The sequence below is a fragment of the Mesoplodon bidens genome, assembly GCF_964165515.1.
Source record: "Mesoplodon bidens genome assembly, chromosome: 17".
Taxonomy (NCBI): Eukaryota; Metazoa; Chordata; class Mammalia; order Artiodactyla; family Ziphiidae; genus Mesoplodon; species Mesoplodon bidens.
Window position 1 is genome coordinate 10,759,748 of NC_138174.1, and position 17,681 is coordinate 10,777,428.

At 39.6% G+C, this 17,681-nt stretch overlaps 1 long non-coding RNA gene across 1 annotated transcript in view; it reads right to left on the minus strand.

Annotated features, from left to right (window-relative positions):
• The window catches only part of LOC308604840, a 228,571-nt gene that overhangs the window by 134,997 nt on the left and 75,893 nt on the right, over positions 1-17,681 (minus strand). Inside the window, exon 2 of the long non-coding RNA XR_014013560.1 lies at positions 2,372-2,462. This is a non-coding gene — a long non-coding RNA (uncharacterized lncRNA). The remainder of the gene's footprint in view (positions 1-2,371; positions 2,463-17,681) is intronic.

Sequence of the window (17,681 nt, forward strand, 5' to 3'; positions counted from 1 at the left end):
CCCGTCTGCAGTGAACGTCGCATGAGGGAGAAGGAAACTTTATGGTGAAGCCCCAGAGACGAGAAGTGAACTTTGTTATGAGCCCGCAAAATGGGGAGTTGTTTGTTATTACAAGTATAGCTTAGCTTATCCTGATTAACACAGGCACTAGAAGACTCAGTGAAATAATACATGTTTGAGAAAAATTTATTAAGGAACATAATACGATGTTGAAGACTATTATATGTCCTCAGTGCAAAAATATCTGATTCCATGAAAAATGAACAGAAAATCATAAAGAGAAATACTACATATAACAGGATAAGGAAAATAGGTATATATAATATATATAACAAGGTAAGAAATAAAGGATTCTAATATAATTTAAGTTTGGATGCTAGAAAAACAATCCAAGATGTTCTCCCATAAAGCAAGAGAAAAGGCAAATAAATGAATGGAATGAAAGAGAATATGGTAAATGCAGAAATCAAAGAAGACAGAAAAAATAAACAGTAATCAGAGACATAACTGAAGAAAATGTTTCTCAGTTGAAATTTTAAAAATTAGACGGGCAGATTGAAAGAATTTGCCAATTGATGATGCATTTAGATTTATCTTGTGATGTTCTAAATGAAAGGATAAAAGAAAAATACCACGAGATGTTGACCTGTCTCCAAATCGTGGTTTGGCTACTGATGAGGCATCATGAAGTTTACTACTGAAAGGGCTGAAAATTTACCGGAAAGAGCACTTTTCAGTTAACTCATATGTGGTGCTCCCTCTAGCCTGATAACTAGCAGAACAGCTTCCACCCAAAATCTCTTGCCTCTCAACGGATTTGCCAGAGACTCAATGATGAGGTAGAAAATCTGACATAGGTACCAACAGAAATACAGTTCCTTCTTACCCTACCCCATTTCCACCGCCAACTCCCTCCCTGGAACTTGCCCCTTCTACCTAAATGTCCCTCTCTCCTTTGTTATAAGATATCTCTCCTTAGTTTTATAATTACTTTATTGTGTATCATTATTTCTCATTATGTAACATCTCTTTCTCATTATAATCAATAGGATCATCCAGCAGATTTATCTTGCAAGAACCATTCTAGGTGCTCAGCTTTCTTCTTGGGACACTTGGCTAGTCTGTCATTGTACAACTTAGTATGGGGGCTTCTTCTACCTGGTTATTATGTGTGACCCTCAGTCTCCATCAGGCCTTCCTTCCTTTTCATAGTAGAAGTTTCTACACTTTTCTGTAACCCTGGTTTATTCCCAGTGCCTTATACCCATCCTCTGTTATTTGTGCTAGAAGATAAAATAGTTATCTACACTGTATAGTAACGTTTATACTTAAGAGATAAAACAGAACCACCATACGCATTGACAAAAGTATGCAAACAATAAAGTTAGGTGGGCCTCAGAGGTCTCATCTGCTACATGAAAGGATGGATGAAGACAGAGCAATACATATAAAACCATCGTGAGGATAACGTCAGAAGCCAAGAATCTCGTGCTCAGCCAAATTGTTGTTCGTGTATAAAAACAGTCTCTGTCACATAACTTCCTGAGAAAAACTTCTTAGTGTAATTCATTTGACCAAAAAGCAAACAAAAATTTAAGAATCTCCAAATGGGGAATGTCATGGAACCTATGAACTAGTTAAACAGAGTTAAATCTCAATAACTTTGGAAATGTGGTTACATGTTGTAAAGCAAAATGTAAACATAAAAGATTCTTCCCAAGGAAGAAACATGGTACAAAATGTAATCTCTCGTCCCACACCCCAGATGAGGTTAGCAGAGACTGGGAGTTCCTGGGGTGCAGACGGAACGACACGCCGTAAATTCCCCACTTTTATCCATGGGCAGCCAAGAGACACCATTTCATTCTTGAACTTTCATAATCAGAAAAACTTAGGGGTGCATTCTTGGATCTTGTCTATTTCTTTTGCTGATTAGTAATAAGGTTTGACACACTGACTTGTGTAGCTCAAGTTATTTTACAAGGAATAAAAATGGCATGTAAAGGAATTTCGATTTAAAGCCAAATTCTTCTGACTTCTGGGTATTTTCAGTCTCATCCAAATCTTCTTGGTGACCCCATCCCTGTCTTAGAACTAATTCCCCATCCAGAATCGTCCAGCTTCAAGTATGTGCCCACAGAATCAGCCTCCCTCCGTACTTCTTTTCTTTATTAACCTGAGAAAATAATTTTTCTGCCTACACAGCCCTACCGCTGCCCTAAGCTTCTCAGTTGACAATCTTCCCCATATAGTTTGCATTAACAGGTTGTCTACCAGTCCTTCTAGAATACAAGGCACACAGCACACAGCAAAAGTGCCCATTTCTCCCAGGCGCTTAATCCAGAGCAGTAGTAAGCAATATTCCACTCACCTGTTTTCCATTTCTCCCCAGTAGCTCTGCTAGTTCCCGATGTAACGCATGTTCTTCCAACAGTTCATGCTCCCCACTCGGTCTCCTCGCACTAATAAAAGCAAAGACCAGAATAATGTTAACAGTGAACAACAAACAGCAGCCAGAAGAAACCCAGAGCAGCACAATGGCCACATTCTCTACTTGGATTAGAGTGTCTACTGTGTCTATAGAAACCATTGCTTCTATCAGGCCTAACACCTGAGTTACGTTCTGATCTGCCAAGCTGCCTTAGTATTTACTGAGGAGCCACATCCGACCAGTAATTTTTAATAGCTTGTCCTCTATGGATTTCAACCCACACACTAAAGCGCCTAATGAAAATTTTAAAAGGATAGGTGAAGGGACATGAGGGCAACAGAAAGTTAATAGTCTTGTCCACCTCCATTTGAAGAGACAACGAGGATTGTTTCAATTTATAGGCAGGGTTTGTATAATAAGACAATTGCTGACGGCACCGTCTTTCAGCAATGGTTTTTTTCTTTTGATGAGCTTAAAAATATATAAAATATAATCGCTGGAAAAAAAATCAGCAAGCTCGTATCAGTAATTTCTGATGAGGTGTAGATGGGTGGGTTGGTTTACAAATCTGAAACCCTTGTGGACACAGTAATGAAACTGAAAAAGAAGAAAAAATTCCCAACAAGTTAATGGCACTTCTAATGTTGACACACATCCCTCCCACACTTCGCTACACTGCTGCAACAGGTAGAGCAAAGATGGGGCCTAAAGAAGGAGGCATAAATTGCAGTTCCAAGGTCGGGGGGAGGAATAAATGAGGAGGTTGGGATTAACATGTACACACTACTATTTATAAAACAGATGATCAACAAGGACCTACTGCATAGCACAGGGAACTCTACCAAATATTCTGTAATAACTTATACGGGAAAAAATCTGAAAAAGGATAGATACATGTATATGTATAACTGAATCACTTTGCTGTACACCTGAAACTAACACAACATTGTAAATCAACTATGCTCCAATATAAAATAAAAATTAAAAAAAAAAGAAAGGTCAGAAAGAATTGCAGTTCCAGAACCAGACCAGAGAAACTCCCCTCAGCTTGAGGCTTTATGAAAGACAGCAACTGTGCTTGTCCCTGGATTTGACTTAAGGGAGAAAGGAGGTAGCTGAGGCAGCTGAGATGTATCATTTTAGAAGGAAGGGATTCATTCTAAAGCAGCCCTAAACATAGAAAACAAATACCATCAAAGGAGGCTTACCAAAAAAAAAAAAAAAAAAGGAAATAAATTAAGTCCTCCTTTGGGTTAGAAATTCTTCATAAATTCTCCAATTTAAGCCTGTGCAGTAATTCACTATCTCTTTCCATTCTCACGAGTGTTGAGGTTAGGAGGATACCTAAAGGGTGATTTCTCTTGGGCTGAACACCAGGAGGCTAAGGGGAACAGAACTGTTACAGGCATTTAAACAAGAGGACAGGAAAGGGGCGATACTCAAAGGTACTTCTGTGTCCTTGGTAGCTATGTCAATCAGTAGTGCCCTATTTGTGCTGAAAGATGTTTCTGGAGAGATTAAAAGTGGTGCAGGGAAAGGACTGTTCATAACACTGAAGCAGGATTTAACAGGTTGCCATTTAAACCCGTATGTTCAGAAAAAGAGGCCATCAAGCTTTCCTACTCAGCAAGCAAGCATGCGCTGGTCACCTGTAGGCCAAGCACAGGGCTGGCAGCACAGGGACACGACGCAAAAAAGACATAATTTCTTTCTCAAAGATAATTATAATGTCATTGTAAAAGCCAGATACAGTCCTGAACCAATGCAGGGGAGAAAGCGATGTGACATTTCAGTAGAGCACCATGCTAGGCTTGGAAGACGACACGGAGGAGAGGCCTTGAACTCTGACATCGGGGTTATTTCTAACACAGCTGGGGAGTCACGATAGGAATGTCTCTGGTATATTCAAGGCGGCTGAGGTCTTGAAAATGTCGTGGTAGGAAGAACACCTACCCCATTGGCCAGGGATCAAGGGGTTTCCCGGAATGTGGGATTTTTCAGTCCTACAACTGGGACAGTCCAGGGAAAGCCAGGATGAGCTGGCAACTCTGTGTAGTGGATCAAGCACAAGCGTAAACCAAAGATCTTCTAGTACTGTCTCTGAGACCACAGGCAAGTTATGGAAAACTGCTCTATGTTTTTTTCTTATCTGAAAAATAGATTTAAATGATTATAGATTAAAGATAGTATATTAAAGCCTCTAGCATACAGTAGCCACATTATTATTATGGTGTATTCTATGTGCTAAAGCAGGGCTTTAGTCAGAAAAGTCCCAATGCATTTCAGAGGAGGAAAATAATCACTGTAGTTGGGATAGGAAAGGAAAGATTCATAAGTAGAGTGACCATCTCATTTCTCTTCCAAACTGGTACACTTTTGAATGACAAAGAGGATATTCTTACTAAGTGTGCTGAGGCAATGGCATAAACTATGTATGTTCCAGACCAACCAGAAGGAGTGGTCAGCAAACACTTAAGGTTTGAAGGAAGAATGGAAATTAACTGGCAGAAATGTCATGAGATGCAAAGGCCGGGCACCATGTAGTATTTTTATGAACTGTGGTGAGAGAAGACTGTTAAGTCCTTGTTAAAGGGTTCTTCTGGGGCTTCCCTGGTGGCGCAGTGGTTGGGAGTCCGCATGCCGATGCAGGGGACATGGGTTCGTGCCCTGGTCCGGGAGGATCCCACGTGCCACGGAGCGGCTAGGCCAGTGAGCCATGGCCGCTGAGCCTGTGCGTCCGGAGCCTGTGCTCCGCAACAGGAGAGGCCACGGCAGTGAGAGGCCCGCGTACCGCAAAAATAAAAAAAAAATTTTTTTTAAATAAAGAGTTCTTCTGAATGCACAGTGTGTGATAAGAATAGGGATAGAAAGAAAGGGTTCAGGCTGTAGAATACTTTAAATAAAATTTAACAGGTTTGGTTTTGTCTCTTACACCATAAGGAGCCATTGAAAGTATCTGAGTAGAAAAGCAAAATGCCAAAGTAGTATATTAAGATCAATTTGGCAAATTGGAATGGAGAGAGATAAAAAAATCAAATAGGTAAATACTAAAAGCAATATTCAGATATAAGGCAAGGTGGCAATGGTCAGGGACAGAAGAGAAATGTCTAAAGAAATATTTGGAAGAAAATTTGAGAGGGCTTGGTCAGAACTAATTAGAGAGAAATAAGAGAGAACTGAACATGATTTAATGCACTGACAGCTATTTGTTTAGAAAGAAAAATCTGATACTGGTGACAAAAAGTGATAACATATTACATGTCACATAATTTTCAAAAGTATCTCAACATGAAAAATAAAATACTAGATAGATTTCTTTTTTGTTAGTTTCCTTTCACTGAGAAGCTCTCATCAGGTGATAATATCATCATAGATGAAGATGCTTTGACAAGATGCATCCCTGGGACCTCAACTTTGTAATCTACACTGAATGACAGTTGGAGAAGCGGGCGGGTGCAGTGTCAGGCCTAGGAGTCCGGTTGATCAGGCGTGGTCTGAGACTACACATCAAGCCCAGCAAAGCCAGTTAAGGAAGAGAAAGTCAAGTTTATCTGTGGATACAAGTAGAGTAAGAAGGGTAGGATTCAATGTCAGGAGAATCAGATCACAGAAGTGAGGAACCAAGACAAGGACACTGGGGAAAAGCTATCTGAGCCAAGAATGAAAAGATGTGGGGAGGAGAAGTGAACGGAGCAGTGAAGATGAAGGTTGAATGAGAAGGAATTTGACATCTATTGAAGAGTCACCTACAATTATTCTCATGATAGGGATCGAATATGTCCCCCCCAAAATATGCCACTTTGGCATAAGGATTATTTTGAGCGGAAGGCAACTGAAAATCAACAGATGCAGGAAGTGTTCTCTGCCCTCGTCTCACCTGCCTAAAGGCAGGGCATAATTTCCCTTAGAGGAAAGTACCTCCCACTTCAGGCCCCCTCCCCTCACACCCACCCTCCCCAGTAAGAGCAGAACAAAACCAGTATCGTTGAAGAAGGAGCAGCTGTCATCAACATGAGTTTGCAGAAACACACCTCACTAAAATAAGCCCTGTTTTCCCTTAGCTCCCCCATATATTTCCCAGTCACTTCCCCACAAGTCATCCACCCTTCAAGCCCAAACCCCCTTTCTTTTGTTAAAAGGATATATAAGCCCCTGAGTCTAACCATTTCTTTGAGTTTCACTTTTTTTTTCTGTGAGCTTCTGTGACTGTAAAAATTAATAAAGTTGTGTGCTTCTCCTCCTGTTTATCTGTCTTTTGTTTGTTTAATTTGCAGTCCCCAAGTACCAAACTAAGAGGGTAGTGGAAACATTTTTCCTCCTGGACACTCATTTTGACCACAAGAAAATCAAGGAAATTCCAACTTATCTAACTGAAAATCTCTTGCCCTTTCCAACATAATATACTGGAACTCCCTCCATATCATATTTCCCGGCAGAGGCAGAAAATGGTTTCAGAGAATGGATGCCCTTGAGGTCACAGGAGACAAGCGCTCATCAGACTGGCTGAGACGGAAGGGAGTGGAGACAAGGCAGTTTCTGATTCTGGCAGGACGATTCTAAAGCAATTTGCCACATAATTCCTCCACAGGTAAAATTCCTGAGGGCCAACGAACTGGCTGAGAAACAGCTAAATGACGCTGCTATTCTTTTTTTTTTTTTAATTATCTTAATGATTAATGAGTCCTTTCCTTGAGCTAGTACATTGGAGTGATACACACCCAAAAAGACAGAAATGTCACGTTTTCAACTCTTGTTATCAGCGGGATATAAAGTAATACTGAAGTAAGGATTCATTATAACATATTTTAAAATGTTATCCTGTCCTATTCATCTCCCCTTGAAAATTGCAAAAATAAAAAATTTTTTTAATTAAACTCTGGAGAAATTGATGACCAGTGACAGTCTCTACAGAATAATGTGGAAATCAATTAAACAGAAGCTGAAAAATGCCTCAGGGTATAATTGATAACATGAGGAGACAGGAAAAAAATTACAAGTATGGGGGCTTCCCTGGTGGCGCGGTGGTTGAGAGCCCGCCTGCCGATGCAGGGGACACGGGTTCGTGCCCTGGTCCGGGAAGATCCCACATGCCGCGGAGCAGCTGGGCCCGTGAGCCATGGCCGTTGAGCCTGCGCGTCCGGAGCCTGTGCTCCGCAACGGGAGAAGCCACAGCAGTGAGAGGCCCGCGTACCGCAAAAAAAAAAAAAAAAAATTACAAGTATGAAGTTAAATCCAAAACTTCTTACTTAGAGAAAGTGCAGAGGCTTCTCATATCCCACAGGACCAATCTGCAGAACTATTAGTGTTTGAGGAGATGAGAACCAGAGAATAATTGTTGTTTGTTTATTCTTGACAGTTTTAAAGGACAATTTCTCTTGGGGAGAACTTTCTGTTTTCCTCCTTAGAAGTTCCTTCTAAACCCAAGACTGTCCTAGGAACGTTTTTTGGCTCATTCTTAAACTTCGGAAATGGATTTTGCATAAACTTGCATAATCTGTTTACTTAATTGCTTCAGTAGATTATCATTTCTCAAATTCAGAGGTTTAAAAACATCACTGAACATGAAACACGTTCAGGAAAAGAAAAAAAAAAATCAATGTTACAAAGATTAGATGCCAGACCAGTGAATGAAAGGCCAGGATTTTGTCCATGGTGGTCTCTGAATTGGACAAGTGCCATTTTCAGCATTAAAACCTATTCACTGTTGATGTGATTTTTCATAAAATGTTAAAATGGTCCAAATGCTTTCTTGAATTATAGCCCAGGCAATTTAGGCACTTAGATCTGGTTAAGCCCCGGTTGCCAGACTTTCTTAGTGCATTATCCACTAAGCCACACGCACTGCAAAGAAAACCTTAATTCCTATTAAAACTTTAAAAGTTGATAAAAAGAATTTGGTTTTGCATAAGAACAAAATTATCTGTTGTTTCACTTGCAATACTAAAGGTTTAATAATCTCTAACATGAGAATTAAAATACAAAAGCATTTGGTACCAACGTTGTAAGAACTTTTCTGAATCGTGAGGATATTTCAGGGAAAATAACTCAGGAAGAACAGATACCTGGAATACATTGCTAAAATTAAGGTAAAATTATTGTACCCCACTAAAATTTGTAATCTCCTGTTAACGAAGTTTTAAAAGACAGCTCATTTATCGCAGGGGAGCTTAGGGAAAGGAAGTAGTAATTATCAGAATATATGCCCCAAATTATTATTCTACCTCATTCCTTATGCATTTAAACTGTCTCTCTCTGCTACACAAGTCTTTTGTAATAAAAGCAGAAGATTTTGATAGCCTACTTAATGTAAATCTAGATGCAATCCACAGCATGTATTAAAAGGAGAAAACCTTAAATTTTATTAGCAGAGCCTCCAGATTAACTCATGGCAGAAGGGTTAAAATTCCAAATACATGTTAGTCTTATTAACACATAATTGATTCTGATTCCTCAAAGACAGTTCTTCTTTTTTATGCCAGGCATCTAGGTTGTAAGATTAGGTAATGTTCTTGAGGAATACAGTGTAGCAAGAAGTGTCTATGCAGGTTTCATTTATTTATCCCTTTCTAAAGTTATTTTTAATCATAATAACAACAAACTTTTGTGTGCCTACTATGAACTAAGCACTTTATAAGCACTATCTTGTTTAAGCCTGACCACAATCCTATGTGGTGTAAATTAATATTTTCCTTATTATACAAATGAAAAATCTGGGACTCAAAGAAGTTAAGTAACTTGTTCAAGGTAATTCAGCTGGTAAATTGTGTAGCTTCCATTTGAATCCACGTTCAGTTGACACTTGAGTCTGTGGTTTATTACTGAGCAAAACTGCAGACATCAAATCATCGGATAAATTTCTTCTGCAGTCAGAAAACTTTTCAAATTGAACAAGCTATCTCACTAACATTTTTCTTTCTTCACTGCCTATAAATTATGAACCTGCCAGCAAAAACAGGCATAAGCTTATCAACTGTTCCACTTTTCGCAGAATGATACTCTCAAAACATGTCTATATATTTAGAGTCCTGTATCACTTCTTTAGCGTGCCTGTAACAGTTTTATGATCTATACGAGAAAAAATGTCCCACTCGCCCCTCTGGCTGACTTGTCAATCCACAGGGCCCTCCGCCAGTAACATCCCTATTTGAAAAAATAAAAAGACCCAAAGACATTTCAAATACCACTTCTGTGAAGCTTTCCTTAGCTCTCCCAGACAAAATGAGGCATTTTGGCCTCTACGCTATCTTAACACTTAGTCCTTACCGCCGCCAGAGAACAAACCATAGAGCGTTCTAAATTATTTGCTGGTGAATTGTCTTCTACCCTAGACCATACTCCAGAACTGTCTCAGTTTTCAATGAATCTGTTGGTGAACACAGTAAATCCATTTCTCAATTAATCTTTCATTTTTCTAAAGCATGTTGAAACAGCTGACTACTACTACAATTTTCTCCTCATGAACTTGCCCAAATTATTATTTTAAAAAACAAATAAAAACAATGCTCTTCACTTTATAAATGGGAAAACCAAAGAATAGTTCCAAGTTCTTTAGCACAAAGTCACAAAGTATCTGAAGCTTCTACTTGAGGAAGGACCCTTGAATAATAGAGAATGCATCATACTGTGTTCCATTTCTTGCTACTTTATACCATGAACATTCCAGAGAACTCTAAAAATTGAGAAAGGGAAAAATTAATATTTAGTCTTTTGGAAACTAGTTTTGGAATTAATTTTATGCTAATACCCTAATACAATGGTTTTGAACGAGGACCCCCTTTAGAAATTAATAGTTTTGTTGCTGAAACAAAAATGTGATTAACTCTATATCATCAATTAAAATATATGGTACCACTATATAACTTCCATGCAGAAAAAATAATAAATATCTTGAAATCTGTAAATTATATAAATCTGGTATAATCTAAAATAAAAAGAAAATTAAATACTACTTACCAAAAGCAAACTCAGTGTTCCCTTAAGGGAAAACATAAAAATCTTTTAGAAGATTAAAGATTCATATTTGTGCTTTTTTCTGATAATTCCTATGAATCATTCAGTCTTACTGAAATGCACAATGACATAAATAGAACACTCTCATATAAATGTATGTGTATGTGTTGATTTTTATATTTTTGTGTCATCAGTATAACTAGAACTGTAAAATTTGTTTATATTAAAAAAATATTTGAGATTTTAGCCAGCTTCTGTTCTGCCTAGAGCTGTGAAACAAACAAGTGGAGATAGACAAGATTTAGATATTCCAGGAATGGAAGACTCACTATAATACAATATAGTCAGGAAATTCCAGAAACCCTAACCTAACCAGATAGCGTTCTCAGGGAGATCCCAAGGATGAAAGGCAACTAATTCCAACCTAAACAAGTTCCAAGACTGGAGAACTCCCAAGCTGGATGAGCACTCGGCTACTACACATGCTACCAGCAAAGTGCTTCAGAAGGGAGTTCACTTTTTTTTTTTCAAATGGTGAAGGCAAGTACAGCATTTATTGCAAGCAAGGAAAACAGGCAGGTAATGCTCAAAAGACCCGAACTCCACAAGGGCTTTTAGGGAAGTGTTTTGAAAAGCAATATTTGGGGTGAGGGTTGCAGCTCATGGACTTTCTTCTGATTTGTTGGTGGTGATGTTTTGGAAATCTTAATCATCAACCTTCTGGTTCTAACCAGTCTGGGGTCTACGTACTTGTGGTCAGCATGTACTCACTATCCTCCACCTGGTGGGGGGGGGTCTTTATTTCTGCAGAACAGCTCAAAGACATGCATCAAACCGTTATGTATATAGAAGAGAGTTCACTTTTGCCCCTGTAATGATGTCTTGTAGAGCTTGTGCATTCACAGTGGACATGTGCACAGTATAGTGCTTAATTATTGTTCACAGCTAAGGAAAGAGAGAAAGATAAGCAAGTGCACAAATAAAATGTCAGTATATCATCAGCAGCTGAAGATGTTGGACAACGGGTGACAAGGTGTAGAGCAGGAAGCAGGGTGAAATGACTGAGAGATTTACTAATGATCTTCATTCTGTCTTTTGGGAATGCACAAGGTCATATTTCTTATCTACCCAAATAAAATGTGTATTCAACACCAGAAGCAATAGTATCCACGGTGGATAGAAAAAATGACCCCCTAAAGACATCCATGTCCTAATCCCCAGAACCTATATAAATATGTCACCATATAGTGGCAAAAGGGATTTTGCAGATGTAGTTAAATGAAAGATCTTCAGATAGAGAGATTATTTTGAATTATCTGGGTGAGCCAAATGGAATCACAAGGAAAGCAGGAGGGGTAGAGATAGAGAAGGAGATGTGATGATGATGATGATGATGATGATGATGATGATGATAGAAGTACAGGTCAAAGGGATATAGCCATGAGCCGAGGACTGTGGTCTGCCTCTTGAAGCTAGGAAAGGCAAGGAATGGATTGTCTCATAGAGCCTTCAGAAGGAATGTAGCTCTAGCAATAACTTGAAATAGGACCCATAAGTCCTCTTTAAGAATTCTAATCTTCAGAACTATAAAATAATAAATTTCTGTTGTTTTAAGTCACTAAATTTGTGATAATTTGTTATAGCAGCCATCGGAAACTGATACAATGTCTTTGTTGAATTTTTTTGTTTCCATTGATGTCTTCGATCTAAATATGTATTTTCTTTCTCCAGGGAGTGATCTTTGCTAGGGCCCTATTTTGTACCATAATGTACAAAATATTTATAAGTTAGTGTCAGGATATGCTTTTATACATCAAGGAGTTACCTTCAACTTAAAAGTCTAGAACTATTAAAAAGTCTTGGAAATTCTCATTCAGGAAGCACTATTTGCTAATTTCTGGGTTTTGTAATGCATTCTTCATCCCAGTTCAGCCCTCATCCTCTTCCACGCACAGAGAGTAGGCAAAGAATTTAGACATTGTGACAGACACGATGCGGGGCATTGCAAACAGAGTGGCATGATACCTCTGTAGAGGATTGGGGTTGTGCAGGGTTATGTGGCAGCCTGTGCCAGAGAAACCAAGAGATAGGCAAAGATTTCCATCAGCCTTACAAAGCCAGTCGGGACACTGTCATGAAGTTCTGCTGCCTAAGCAACATAAAATGCAATGATAATGAAATAAAAAACTAAACTAAGAATTTCAGCATGTCCTGTAACAAACTGGCTGAAAAACCATTACACCAATGTGATCTGCAGCCCAATGGATCTAGTTCCAATGAGAAATCAATTGGCTGCTATCTCTTTATCTTGGAATACTTTCACACCATAGTAGACCAGTTGACTGCTCTACCTAGGTGGGTCCACCCAAGCCTTGAAGTATTCCGTCCAAGTGTTCTCAGTAACTCTGGTAAGAGCAGGTAGATCTGGGAATCCTTTAGGGTACCAACAGTTTGTATAACAACTTGTTCCTCAGGATTCTGGTGCTTTTATTCATCTTGGACTCAGCCCCACCAGCCTCTCCACTCATTATCAGATCAGGAGTCCTGACAGCAAAGTCTATACCAGAGAACATTCCCTATTCATGTGCTCTCCCAGCAATGTGTCAGGGATTATTCTGGGCATGGTGGTGATTGGTTATCATCCCAATGGGGAAAGGAGTTTTTTTTTGTTTTGTTTTTTGTTTTTTTTTTGCGGTACGCGGGCCTCTCACTGCTGTGGCCTCTCCCGTTGCGGAGCACAGGCTCCGGACGCGCAGGCTCAGCGGCCATGGCTCACGGGCCCAGCCACTCCGCGGCATGTGGGATCTTCCCGGACCGAGGCACGAACCCGCGTCCCCTGCATCGGCAGGTGGACTCTCAACCACTGCGCCACCAGGGAAGCCCGAAAGGAGATTTAAAAAAAAAGGTAAATGAATGATTTGAAAGGCCAAGTGGAACTCAGGTGCCAGATAAATAGTTGCATTTTCCCCTGCCCCCTTCTCCCAAAGGAGGTCTCTCCATTGAAATTTCCAAATCTAGGGAAAAAGAAGAGAGGGATCCCATTACAGGTTGGAAGGGTGCTTCCTGACAGTCAATAATAGTCCCTATGTATCAGGAGTTAGAACAAGGGAGAGAGGATATTGCTGGATTGTCTGTGTGGGATATAGCTTTAGTCAGACAAGAAGCCGTTTAGTTTACAGTCAATTACATTCCTTGATGTGGATGAGTCTATTACAGTGGCCACTCAATTACCTGGAGAGCTGAAAACTATCTGTTATCAGTTCATTATGGGTTAGGTGCTCTCTCATCAATGGAGATATAGACATGGTTAGGGCAGAGCCCTTCACAGACAGGGATAAGGAGAGTTACGCTGTCCTGAGTTTAAATCCTGGCTCCATCTCTGAGTAGCTATGAGACTTTGAGCAAGTTCTAGTGTTTCCTTCTCATCTATAAAGTGAGGATATTAAAATTCCTATTACCTAATTACGGAAGTTGGATGCTGCTTCCACTGAGTACTTTATAATCCAGTAGGGAGATAAACAGGCACACAGATGCCTAAATGTTGCAAGAGAGGTGTATGCAGGTATGTGGAAGCACAGGATACCTAGCTGGAAAGGGACTTGAGAAAGAATTTGTAGGTGGTGAAAGGGCCTGCAATCGAGACAGAACCCTGATTTATCAGATTTAGGGACTAAGGCTCCTCTGTGCTCATTTAGCCAGTCAGGTTCTAACAGAGCATCCTACCTATACAGCCTAAAAATGCAGGCTGACCTTTCATGGTGCTCTTTCTTCTTTGAGAATAAATTGGTACTCGTAAAACAATGTACACTCATTCATTTATTCATCTATTCATTCAGCTACTGTCTGGACAGAGAAGTAGCAAGCATCAGTGAAGGCTAAGAATTTTACTGAAAAGCTAACTCCTAGGCAGGAATTCAGCTGCCCCTTACGCTTCAGGCATTAATTGAGTCTGATTGAATTGATTAGCATGGATTCCTTTCTCCTTTCTCCACATAAACCTGCTAGTATAGATTCAATGTTAATCAAAATATACTTCAAACAATGAAACTGGGCCAATTTGAATTAAGTAGGGAAACTAGGAATTAATTTCTGTAATTATAATACAATTACAGTCTATTTAAGAAATGTAAATTACATTGGGAGTCCCTAACTGGATGCCCTTTTTTGGCCATTTTATTAAATGGCATAATTCAATCTGTGGTAGTAAGCCTACATATACCAAATGAGAAGCTTACTGGGAGATTATCTGTTTGTATTGTCTTAATGCAGCAGCATTCCATACTAAGTTGTCTTGGTCTTTTATACAATTAGAGTGATATTCAGAACATATGACTTACTGGAATAGAATAATTGTTGTGGTTTTTCAGAATCCTAAATTCTTATTTCCATGTAACAATTACTTTGAGCGTCAGTTTCTCCTCTCTACCCAAGCCTACTTTTCTCACTTTCTAAGACTGTATTCCCCAAAAGTATTCCCCAGTATACATTCTGAAAGCAACTTTTCATCTCAGAAGTCTGTTTCCAGGTAACCCATCCTAACATGGGGTTGTCAATCAAAATGGTCCCTTTGGGAAGATTTACACAAATTTTAATTATCTGCCCTTGCTCAGAACCTACTGAAAATTCCATTTGAGGATCTGTTTTTAGAACCAGAAGCACATTTGAGGGGAGACCTACCCTAAAGTGCCAAATCTTTACCATCTGGGAGGTATGTATGCATATGTTTTGGAAACAGCCAAAAGTTATTCTAGGTTGAGTCTTAAGAATAATGTTTATGATTAAACTAGGGTCTACTATTTAGGGTACAAAATTAGGTACAGCTAAAATGTGTTGGGCATAATTTGCCTAAATGGTGATCATATTGGTTTGGAAACAATAAAAAGATGCTAAAAGTGTTTTTAGCAACAACAACATCAGTGAAATGAATGTGTAGCATCCCAAGAGAATTACTTAGAATGATAAATCTCATGTCCATGTATAGCTTCTACTATTCTTATTAAAGTAGCAGTCTCATCATTTTCTAGTTCTGTTGAAGTTGCAACTACAGGATTCTAGTTAGAGCCTATTGTTCCCCCTCTAATTATACTTTCAGGACTAAAGAGCTTCATGGAAAAATAGGACTTTAAGACCTAGGTTGGAGATTCTGAAGAAATGAGGGGGTTTAAGGAGCATCTGGTATTTTTCCAATACAAGGACTTGAGCATATTTATAGGTTAATGGCAGGAATTGTTTCTTATTCATGTTGTTTTCTTATTCATACCTAGCTCCTAGTCCAGTGCCTGATACATAGTAAACCATTGTGGAAGTAACTAAATTATTCAATTATAAGAGAAATGCTAGAGATGAGCTGGATTTCTGGGCCCCAGCTAGCAAAAAAAAAATACCAGAAATGATAAATAAGATGTTATAAGTATAGTAATTATATCTTGTATTTTGTAGCTTATTTCCTATATCCATGTGCATACCTTTGTATTTTCCCCCAACTTCGTATTTCCTTTAGTTATTAGCTGGATCCTAAAAGTTTAAAGGATCTGTATGCTTGTTTGCACTGATACCAGGGGCTGACTCACTCCTCAGCAAGTAGTAGGAGAACCCAAGACATAAAGTGGGTGGGGGTGATTGCAAAGAGAAGAGAAAGGCTGAGGAATCCCCAGGACCTGAGAGTGGAAGGGGGAACCTAAGGAACCACTCCAGCCTGAGAACAGGCCACAGGATTCTCAAAGCAGGAAATGCTCATGGCTCACCAAACAGGAAGCACTGATGTAGCAATAATCAACAGCATATGGTTATGTCGAAAAAATAGTTGACAATTCGTGCCATGTGACGTAAGGGCAGAGACCATTATACACTGGAAACATCTTCATGAGAAAGAGAAAGAGAGCTGTGGTTTGAAAGAAAGATCATCTGATCATCAAGGACTGTACAGGAAGTACTAGAGGAAGAAAGCACTCCCAGCAGCAAGAGTGTAAGTGAAGGCTCAGAGACAGAGGGCCCTGACTTCGGTGGCTGCCCCGTGGCAGCCACATCCTATTCACAAGCCATTGACAGAAGTTACCATGGGCCTGCTGAGCCAGATCTGGGCCAGACACTGGCACAGCTACAGATGTGCATAGATGAGCATTCCCTCCAGAGTCTTCACAGCAGGGCTGCAGAGGGAAAACCAACACACAGAAAACCATTAACCCTAACCCTTGTACCAATTATCTGGGAACAGAAATTCAGAGATGTGAGAGAGAAATCTGAGAAAGACTCATGGAGGAGAGATCTCAAGCTAAGCCTTGAAAAGGGGTCAGGATTTTGACAGGTTGCTGGGAGTGGAAGAAAGAGTACCACAGGGGTCAACCACAAGCATGATTTGTGTTCTGCAGGACAGAAAGGGCATGCTGGATAGTATGAGGAACTACCATCGAACATGTGCCTATTGGGGCTGAATTCCAGAGGGCTTTGAAAGAACAAGAGGGCTTGGATTTGATGTGGTAGTTGATGAAGAATCGCTTCACGGATGGGCTGCAGTTGGGCGAGACTAAAGCCAGAACCACCCACCGATAGGCAGCTACATTTACCCAGATCAAAACTGAGGAGGGCCTAGACTAGCAGAAATGGCAACAGAAAAGGGGAGATGCTAACAGACATTTCAAAAAGCCCAAAAGAATGATAAATTAACTAAGAGGACAGAAATAGAGACGGATCCAAAGTGATGTTGCTCACAGAAATTAGATTATTGGGAAGACAGCTCCAGCTAGAAAATATACAATAAGCCTGGTTTAAAATATATGAGATATGGCAAGGGCACAGGCTCTGGAGTAGAAAGGTCTGTATGTTTTTTTCAGTCTCAGAGCTCAGTCACCTCACAGCCTCCTGGAGATCAGAGTCTTCAGTATTTTTCCACTGTGACTCGACGAGTCTCTTGTGCCGTTCAGCTGCTCTTCACAAAGCTTATGCATAAATTTTTGTGGTCCAGACGATATATATACTAAACAATCAGGAAATAGTATCAATTGTTGGATTCATTATAGTACATCCGCTATGATCTAAGTACTGACCTAGGCTCCTCTCTCTTATCTTACTTCATTTTTAAACACTAACCCAATGTCAAAGATATTGTTCAGCCACTTTTACAGAAAAGGAAACAAACACAAGCGCAAAGAGGTTGAATTTCAAATTCACAAACTCATAGAAATGGAGCAAGAACTCTAACCCAGCTCTTTTTTGAATCCAAAGCCTATGGTCTTCCACTAAGATGCACACACAGAGAGTGTAGGTGAAAACACAATAGGAATAACTGCATATGGTGTGATTT